The sequence below is a fragment of the Uloborus diversus genome, chromosome 3, assembly GCF_026930045.1.
Source record: "Uloborus diversus isolate 005 chromosome 3, Udiv.v.3.1, whole genome shotgun sequence".
Classification (NCBI taxonomy): domain Eukaryota; kingdom Metazoa; phylum Arthropoda; class Arachnida; order Araneae; family Uloboridae; genus Uloborus; species Uloborus diversus.
This window is the reverse complement of record NC_072733.1, coordinates 181294270-181304726: the sequence shown is the minus strand read 5'-3', so window position 1 is coordinate 181304726 and position 10457 is coordinate 181294270.

Below are 10457 nucleotides of genomic sequence, written 5' to 3'. Positions count from 1 at the left end.
ATTTTCAGAATTTTCCAGGTACTGCAGTAAAATATTTGCAAAATCACTTGCTAATTAGTTGGAGGTAGTAAAGATTCATCATCAGACTCTGCCCAAGCTCTTCGAAATTTGCTCTACAAAACACTTGCACAATCACTTGGTGGAATAAGGATTCACACATAGCTGTATTTTCTTCTACTCAAGTAATCTTTCCACCCAAGGCCACACCACATGATTTCGACAAAGATTTCAAAATAATCCTATTCCTCGGTCATTTTAGCTTTGTTATTATTGCTTTTTATAAAGCTCTTAAAAGTTTTAACTACTGTTATTGTCATAGGCTATAGAGAGTCGACTGTATTTTGCTACCATTTATTACTGATTTCCATGCAATTTGCATCAAGTAACTTTGCCGTATTTGAAAAATTCGAAATGACTGACCTGGCCGCATGCTAGAGTATTCTGTTGATGTTATTTAACATATGAAAAGTTTATATACTTGAAGTATTAAATAACTGAAATGAGAAAAAATTATGATTAAAACACATCACTGAAAAAATATTGCTTACTTATAGTGATGTGGATCGGGTAAATACCCAGTGGATAGGTAAATATTTTTTGAGTATTTACCCAAGGCCTGGGTAAATACCCAAAAACTGGGTATTTTACAAAAAAATGCAAAAGGTGAGTCGGAAATTTTTTTTAAAAATCTAAATATGAAATAATTGGTAAAACTGATACATACATGTGCATTACACAGTTTATAATATTTTTTATTGGAAGACTTGATGAAATTATAAAAGAAACATATTGTGAACCAAAGAATCTTTCTTTTCAATGTCATAATTGGACAAGTATAAACATTTCAATGATGAACTTCAGAATTTCAAAATCACAATCTAGGTTAGTCATATCCAAAATGAAAAAAAAAAAAAAAAAGGAAGCATGAGGGATGCTTGGAAGAATTTACTGAGAAGTTATTAAGACTAGGATGTTATTTATTTTTTTTTATTTTATTGCTGTTTAAGTGATAACGTGGCAAATATAGAAACAGTTTTCATATTAATAAGCAAAAAAAAAAAAAAAAAAAATCAAAATATTGTTTTCTGTTGCCTTGCTCATTTGCATTTGCTCCCTTGTACTTCATGATGAAAATTTATTCGAACTATTTTTAATGCACGTAATTAGTGATGTCGGGTGGGAAGGTAAATATTTTTTTTTGGTATTTATCCGAAGGCAGGGTAATTCCCCTAGTAATTGCTCATTTTGCCAAAAAAAACTTTAGGTGGTATCAAAAGGTGATGATTTTCTTTTTTAAACATAAACTGTAAAATGAAATATTAAAAATATAAAAATTTGTATATTATAATTTCTTTAATTAAAGGTGTACTGAAATCTTTAATTAAAAAAAAACATCAGAATTTAGAATGAACTAATCTAAAACTTAAATAGGATGGCAGGATAATTTAATTTTTTATGGGGTAAAACAAAGGGATTTAAGTATAATTTTGTCATAGATGGCGCTAGCACAACTTTCATCTTTGATTTTTCATAATATCAAGCTACTAGTTAGTTTTGGCTTTTAGTTGTAATCAGTTTGTCCAAAGCCTCCTAAATACTAAATGCCTATCACATTTGCTTTAAATGGATCCTCCGCCAGTACACAAACGCTACTACCTGACGGCAATACATGGATGGTGTTGCTTTGACGATGGATCCAAACAATTCAAATCAAATCGTTAATTGGTTAATTTTAAAATTTAAATTTAGAAGTTAACGAATTGTTTTCTCCGCTTTTAACTTCTAATGCTTTCGACCTTCGATAGTTGGCAGTAGCCAGAAGACCGAAATTATGCTTACTGGGATCATTTTGCTCTATGTTAAAAGGGAGAATGCTATATATATATTGGAATACAAACAGAAAAGTATTTTAGTTGAATATAAATTTTTGAAATAAATACCCTGGGTATTTACCCCTAAAAATAAATACCCTGGGTATTTACCCCTAAAAATAAATACCCAGGTATTTTACATCACTACATACACATGATTCAGTGTTAGAAGGTAAACCTTTTTCAAACAAGAAAATGTTTTGAGCTTCGATGCTAAACAGCCTTTTTTTAACTGCATCAAAAGCTCTAAACTTTGCATGCATTAAAAAGGGGTTACATGAATAATGTTGAATTTTATCGCTTATTTTTAAATGTTGTTTCCAACAGTAATATTTTTATGGATTTAAATATTCCAAATCAATATTATCAAAGCCAATGATGCAAAACTAAATTTTTTTTTTTTAAATCTCTTCTTTTTAGAAAGCAAACTTTTTAATAACTAATTACAAAATTAAATGATTATTATTAAAAAAAAAGAATAAAACATAGCATTTAAAAATACATTTTGTAGCCATGAAAAATCTGGACTTAAGAAACCAAACATGTTATTCAATAAAAAATCAATTAAATTCAAAAAGTAATTGTAGTAAAATATAGGTATGGATAATATTCTGCGTAAAACTATTGCAGTCTAAAGAAGATTCTGCAGTAAGCTGGATATCTTATGTCTATCAAACCAAATGATGAGTTTTCCAAAAGTAATTATGATACTAAAATTATGTTCATCACCATTATATAATTTAAAATTTAGTGAAATGTAATCAAATTTATCAATTGGATGACTTAGACCGAATTTTGTCTACTAAGTTTAAAAGATCTGTTTCATTATTGTTTTTTGAAATTTAGCAATATTGATTGCAAATGTTCATCTGTTAATTTGCTCCTTAGTTTTGTTCACAAAAGTATGTGCTACTGAACATTGTAACACACAATGCTTGCACTTTCCTTAATATTGGTAACTCCTGGACATAAGGATTTGTAGAACTCAAAAAGCTCCAATATTCTGAAACTCGACTTGCATGTATTAGAGGACTTCTAGTCAATAAGTTCCAACTGTACGCTTTCAAGACCTTCATCCAATACAGCTCCAAAGAGTTTTTTATCTCTTTTTTCTACAAAAATGTCCCTTCTCCACGTGGCGAGTATTGTCCGTTCCCCATGAAAACTTGACTCCTCCCTCGTCACGTGGTATCCGCTGATTCTATTTCGCTGTTTTCGGCAGAATCTATATTTGGATCATAGCATTTTGGTGTAAAAGCAGCAGTTTTTAAAATGTAAGAATAACTAAAATGACAACAAACAAGTGATGTAAAGGACACTAAAATTTTTTGTACATTAAAATGCACGCCCAAGTTAAGGATGTCTGGTTTGGTCTCCTTTAGAAGTGTGTGGATTCCTTGCCGATCACCCCCGCGTAAAATTGAACTCTTCGTTTGAGGAGGCGTGGCGAAGTGTCTTATCGTAAAAAACGGACAATACAGGAAAATGTATTTTATTTCAATGACTTTTTTCGCAATGTGAGTTTTGTTTCCGCTCAGTTTTCAGTCTATTATCTGCATCAAGAGTTTTTGCTTTAAAAAGGGTTTTCAACCCATAATCCACCAATAAGTTCTATATCAATGGTGCTCAATCTACGGTCTGCAGGCCGGCCCACAAAGCTGATCCATATGACCCGTTGTTTTGTCCAATGCTACAAATCAAAAAGCATGATTAGTGACAATGTCAGAGTAGAAATATTAAACATTTTTGTTAGATAATAAAAATATTGTTCATCCCATTCTGTTTTCTGCCCAACACATGGGTGTCCACACGGGGGGATTATGGCGCAAGTTGTGCCATCAAAATTTTTGTGGGGGATCTTTTTTTCCAGGTTATTGTTCATATTTAGAACATGAAATTTTTGAATTTTGGAAAGAAAAAATATTTAAACTCATTCAACAAGGAATAGAAGCATTAATAATACTTTTTCCGCGTACTTTTAGCAAGCCCCCCTCCCCCCGTTTTTCAGAAGTGTGGCCTCCAGTTTGATTTTAGCGATGCAACTAACGAAGAAAAAGGAAAACTTCATTGTTTTAAAAGATTAAAATAGTAATTATAAATGAACGAGTGAAATAATAGTGACAAAAAGTATTTTTTCTGTCAAATTTGAATAGAAAATGTAATCTTAAAATACAATTTAGGAACATCCATGATTCTCTTTTATCAAGAGTAAGTAAGGGCAGCAGAAATATACACTTCTAACATTTTTATTAACACAAAAAAGGTATTCAGTACAGTACACTCTTCACTAGGCCGCAGAGTGCGTATGTCTGCCAAGTCGGAAACTATGGGCTCGGCTCGAAATAAAAACATTGTGCATAGGGTAAAATTTGAATAATGGGAGGGAGGACAGGCGACCAAACTAACATGTTGCACGCCTTGTTTTTCGGCAGCCCTGGTTATACAAAACCATGCTACATGGTTCTGCAGTTAATAAAAAAAATAAAAATACATAAATAAATACGACAGCCCATAGGATAGGGGTCGCCGAAACATTCCCATATATATATATATATATATATATATATATATATATATATATATATATGTGTGTGTGTGTGTGTGTTAGGTATTAAGAAAAGGTATTTAGGTATTAAAAATTTACATTTATACTTTTTTTACACAGTAGTATTTCTGAACTTTTAATATTCAACTTAAGCTATGAACCTCTCACTGCCGAAAAATCCTATATATCTTTCGAAATATGTTCTACAATCTTTCCGCAGAACATAAATCACACGTTGGCATCGATTTGTTACCGCTTCAGTGATAATAACTCGGTGCGATAAAGAAAATATTTCACGCATCGAATGACATGATTTCGTTTGATAGAGGGGCCTCCCCTCCCCCTATGAAGCCACAAATTTATATGTACGAACACACATGTATTGCATAAAATTGAGCATTTCGGCTTCAAGTTTCGAAAAACTTCATTTAAGTATCTTAGCGAAACATTTTTCTTTGTCTTAGTTATTTTCTCAATGTGTTTGGTAAGATGCTATTGCTAGATTGTTACTTCTAAAATATAAACTTAACATTTTTCTTAATTGGTAGTCACAGGCCGGTCGAATTGGTCATCTTCAGAGAAGCGTTCTTGTCAGTCTTTAAAACGGCAGTAACCCATTCGTGCACTTTCGATAACCGTCGTTTAGCCATCTTAGAAGGTGATTCGAAGAAAGAAAATATTCGAGAAGAAACTTCTCATAGTAAAAAAAAGCTGTCTATTAAGATCCTTAACATGGGAAAAATAATGAAAAAAATTGATATTATGTCTTCAGATCGCGCTTTGGCAGCAAAGTTTGAAAACAAAGTAAAAAATGTTCAATTTTCAAATATTTTTATAAAAATCCAAATGTTTAACATTTTTATTATAATACAGTTTAAATGTTTCCTTTTAACACTCTTATCATATATCCTTGAACATATTTACATTCTTTTACAGTTTTTAGCTATCGCATGAGCCGTCAAGTTTCGTGAAAGTAACCCAAATTCGATGTTTTTAGCTTATTTTTCACATCGCAGTATTTCTTCTTTAGATTCCATTCATAACTTTTTTTACAATAAATGTGCACTATACTGTCGAGGGCAGGTAAACGGCAGTGTCTGCATAAAAGAGTTTTCAATATATTTGAAAAAATGTGTTTGGATTCAATACTAACAGTAGGGAAATGTAGGAATTAGCCTTTTTTTCGTGCCCTTTAGTTCAGCGGAACCCAAATAAGCAAGTTTTCATATTAAAGTTAACGTGCTACAGGTGACGAAAATGCAAAAAAAAAAAAAAAAAAAAAAAAAAAAAAAAAAAAAAAAATCAGTTACTGCGCTTTACCAGCCCACCGCAGTATACAGCTCTTTCCTGAAAATGCAGTTATATTTTGTTGCATTACAAACCCAGAAACTCACCAAAAGGCGGTGACTGTACTCGTCCTTCCCTATGTTCCACCTCGCCCTTCCTTTTAACCCAAATAGGAAGGATATTTATTTACAGGATTTATATATTTGTAAAATAACTTACAGTTAAAATTACTATGTGATTTTAAACCAGTTTCTACGTTTGGATCAAGATTTGATGTTGAACTTGAGACTCAATTTTCGTATCGATGATATCTAGCATAAAGTGTTTTCAAATACATTCCTCATTTATCTTATCCTTAAATAACAACCTACCAACTCACTAACCAGTTTCAAAACCCTTTCAACTGCCGCAGCTGGAGTGTAAAAGAGGAACGTTTATTAAATTTTGGAATTTTCAGCTGGTTTTGTCGAAATACAGTAAAACCTGTCTACAACAATGCTGTTGGGACCAAAAAAAAAAAAAAAAAAATATCGTAATAGATAGGTTATCGTTATAGACAGTTTGATTATTCCTGCTGACATTTTTCTGGAGCCAAAAAAAAAAAAATTGTTATAGACAGGTTATCGTTATAGACAGTATCGTTATACACAGGTTTCACTGTAAATGGTTTGTAAATTAAACTTAGAAAGAACTAGGTCGAAAGAAATCGAAGTTTTAAAAACTGACTTAAAAAGTAAGCAAAAGTATTTGATGGATATTGTCAATGTAATACAGAAAGAAAAATGTGACATTGATTTCGCTCTCACAAAACCAAGACCTTTCAGTCATTAGCTTTCGTTAACGTGTTCTAACGGAGTGCTGGGGCTATGGATTTTTCCGATTAAAATACTAATGGGATTAGGACACTCGTAAATTGTATCTTTAAAAATAAAGCTTCTAAGATTCGATAAAATTCAAATTTAAAGAAAAATACAAACTTTCATAAAACATGGACACTTATTTGAAGTTGCAAAATATTTAAGTCAGCTGTCGCATGATCATTTAAACATTTCAAAGAAATGCTTACTTAGTGGTGCTTGAGAGCTTGTTACACTAGACAACACCAAAAATGCATCCTGCTCAAAAATAATTATTTCCGAAAATTTAGCCTCGCTATAAACATAAATCACCATAAAAAGTTGAGATTAGGTCTAGTTTTCAAGATACAGAGCCAACTAAGTTTGAATTCTCACTAATGCTCTTTTACCCTGGCAGATTGAAACATCTCCCATTTGATTGACTGTATTCTAAACTTCGACCCCAGGTTGGGAAAGAAAATCTCACTACATGAAAACCAAAATTCTCGGAAGAGAAATTTCCAAAATCAGCCTCTAGTAGATCTACCCATTTCTGCTTGAATCCATGTCGATTCTGCTGGGAATAATGAAGAATTTCGTGAAAGCTGTGAACAAAGACAATTTTCCAATACCTTAGGGGAGAATTTCCTAGCTATATTGAAGCAAAGAATAAGAGAGAATTTTTAACGCGCAATTATGAAAATCACTGTTCTTGGAAAAAAAAAAAATTGCGAGGGGAGAAAAGATTTTAGACAGTGCAAATCGGAGAGTAGTATTGAAAATCATTTGACTATTGAGAATGATTTTAAGGAGTTGCACCGATAATGACATCATAAATCAATGATAAACCGAATATCCAAATTTAAACACCATCCTCGTTTCAGATAACTCTTCTGTTTCAGGAATTTGTCTTCAATTCATTGCCAAGACTGCAATAACTTTGATAAAATAGGAATGGGTCATTTAAAAAGAATGTGGAGTAAAGTTTTCCTGAATTAGAAGTGACCCAATCGATTATTTAAAAGAAAAAGGAAGAAAAAAAAAAACCCAAACGAATTCATAGTTCCTCTAAGTCAGTTAAATGACGTTTCTGTTATCATGAATATTCAGTAAGGCTTTTTAAAAGAAAACATCAATGAAGAGTAGAATTTGGAGTACAGAAGCCGTTTAACATTAAATTCCGTATCATTTGAATCCTTACATCTTTTGAAGATTGGACTTTATCCAATCATATTCCGATGTTCACTTAAAACATAAAAGGTAAGTAAATAGCTTCCGTAGTGTACAAAAAGAACCTATCTATTGGAAGTTAATGAATGAAAAGTCAAATTACAACTCCAAAGCATTTCTTCGACTTTAAACTAAAAATATGTCTAAGTTTTCATTACTAATTTGAATTTTTCATCTTTCAAGTATTTTCACATCTAAAATTTATAAAGTCAAAATGCGAAAGTTACCCTTAATGTTTCATTGCAAAGCATTTAAATGAAATATTAATTGAAAAAATAATAAAATTAATTATCAATTGAATCTTGGTAGCTCCATTTACCTATTTAAATATGCTTTTTATTTATTTATTTATTTTTTTGAGGTATTCAGAAACTACTGAAATTTTCAGAGCTCTCAAATAGTAAAATTGAGTAAAACTCGCACTTAGTATTATAAAATCAATATTAATAGTGAATGTATGTTACTTGTTTTACTCGTTATTAGTAAGTGACTTAGAATTTTTAGCATGTACTTAGACTCCTAATACTAATGTGAGTTAATCTTAGTTATAGTTGAGCTATTTCGTTGCACTTTCTACATTTTTGTCTGGCCTTTTAAATATTTCGAAAGATATTCTTCAGGTGTTATTTGTTACAGTAAACTTACACGCGTTTCATTATATAGAAGCCCCTGAAAAACATCACATGACTGTCTTTGCTTTAAATGTCCACACTGTCACTCAAAATTAAAGAAACTCCGTAATGTTTACAACAATTCCTAACTAAAACTTAAAAAAAAAAAAAAAAAAAAAAAAAAAAAAAAAAAAAAAAAAAAAAAAAAAAAAACATATGAAAAAGAAGAAAAGCTAGTCTAAAAAGAAATTACAACTAATCTGAAAGCACTTCGTGCTGTTAAATTGGAAATTTTCTAAAAAATGTGATACATGTAGCCAATTGGTAACGTTTCTATTCAACTACACAACAACGCTACCCCTTACTTGAGTAAATCGTGATGGAGTCTTCTGAAATTGAAAGGACTCTGTAGCCGAGCGGCTTAGGCGGTGGCTTGGTACATTTAATGGGATCCCCACCCTTACTCCTTTATGCTCGTGATTCCTTCATCTTCCTTTAGGCACGTGATTATTTCATTATAGTTTGAAAAAAAAAAAATCTATGTTTTTATTTACAACAACTAGCGATTTTTCTAACTTTTTTTTCGATTCGTACATGGCAGTGCCCTGTACTAATCACAGCACTGGTCAGAAATAGCACCTTGTGAAAGTTGCACCAAAGTAAATGGCAGCCTTAAAGCCAGCATTTTTTGTTATAAAATATATGAGATTTTTAATGTGGAACTTTTTATGCGAGTGCTTTAAAATTCTGCTAAACTACTTTTGTGTGACAGAAGTGACGCAGTTGTGTTATGTGTGACGAAAGGTCACACACGTGCTCTTCTCGTTTTTGTCTACTGCAAGGCAATCACCGACCACAGCTGTAGGTTATCAACATAGCATCTTTTGAAACACGTGACTATAATCACCGCATTTCGAGTATTTTGTTTAGTGTTCACATTGTTTATAATATATTTTCTTTATAAAAATGAGCAAGCAATTTTCATGTGAATATGCCTGAAATGTCTTTGCCGGGACTCGAAATTTAGTCCGATGGGTTCGAAGCTTATCGCTCGACCGATTGAGTCACTGTGATTGTCAGTCCGTGGCCCCACTAGATGGCACTGACGCTTTACATGCCTTGATAATTTATGACTTTTCTGTGTTAAACCGATGTAACTATGACCTGCAAAAGGCGCTGAACGGAGACCTTTGCTTCCACCAATCAATGGCAACGTAATGGAAAACAGGGATTCCCTGTGGCTCCCTCTTTATTGCAATGAGTTTCAGTGACTGTCATGGCCTATAAGCGTAAGCGAAATTTAGTGGGCCCATGGTCAGTCAGATTGCAGACAATATTGGTATGTGCCCGAAAACCGCGTTGAAGACAACTGACGTCGAAACTGCAAACGTGTGATTTTGATTTATGTTTGACTGTTTCACTTTTTAAAGAGCATTCGTTCACATTAAAAAAATAGTTAGGAATAAAAATTGCATTCTTAACGGAAAATATTTCCGGAGGATCTATTATTTATTTTAAGAAATTAGTTAGCTTTTTCCACAAATCCAGCAAGATTTTTTTTTTAACTTTTATCAGCTATGTTTACTACATAGAAGCTAGCGACTATAGTTAATTACAAGTACTACTTGAAACGGGTCTAGATCTTAAGCGCTCTTGGAACCAAAATGAAAGCATAGGTCGCCTTGTTCTCTTAAGAGTCATTTTATTTTAAGCTGGACACTTTTGATAGCTGATGTTTTCAATTTTCGTAGAAATTTCAAGATGTGTTAGTAGTACTATAAGAAAAAGTGAAGTTAATTTTTTAAAAAACTGATTTGTTTGTTTGTCCTTGAGTAGGGGTCAAAGTTAAATGTCATGGAAAAAAAAAAGCTAAAAATGCAATGAGTGAATCAAGCTAATTCTTTTAAATAAGGATACTACTTGATACCAGGTACATTCTCGTTTAAATACTTTGGGGGACTTACTCATGGCTTTGAGGGCAAAGGTCAATTGAAAATGCAATTTTAGAACTTTTTTGCCTTGTTCGGGCCCGGATATCTGCTAAAGCCGTGAGTAGCCATCGGAAATAAATATGGTT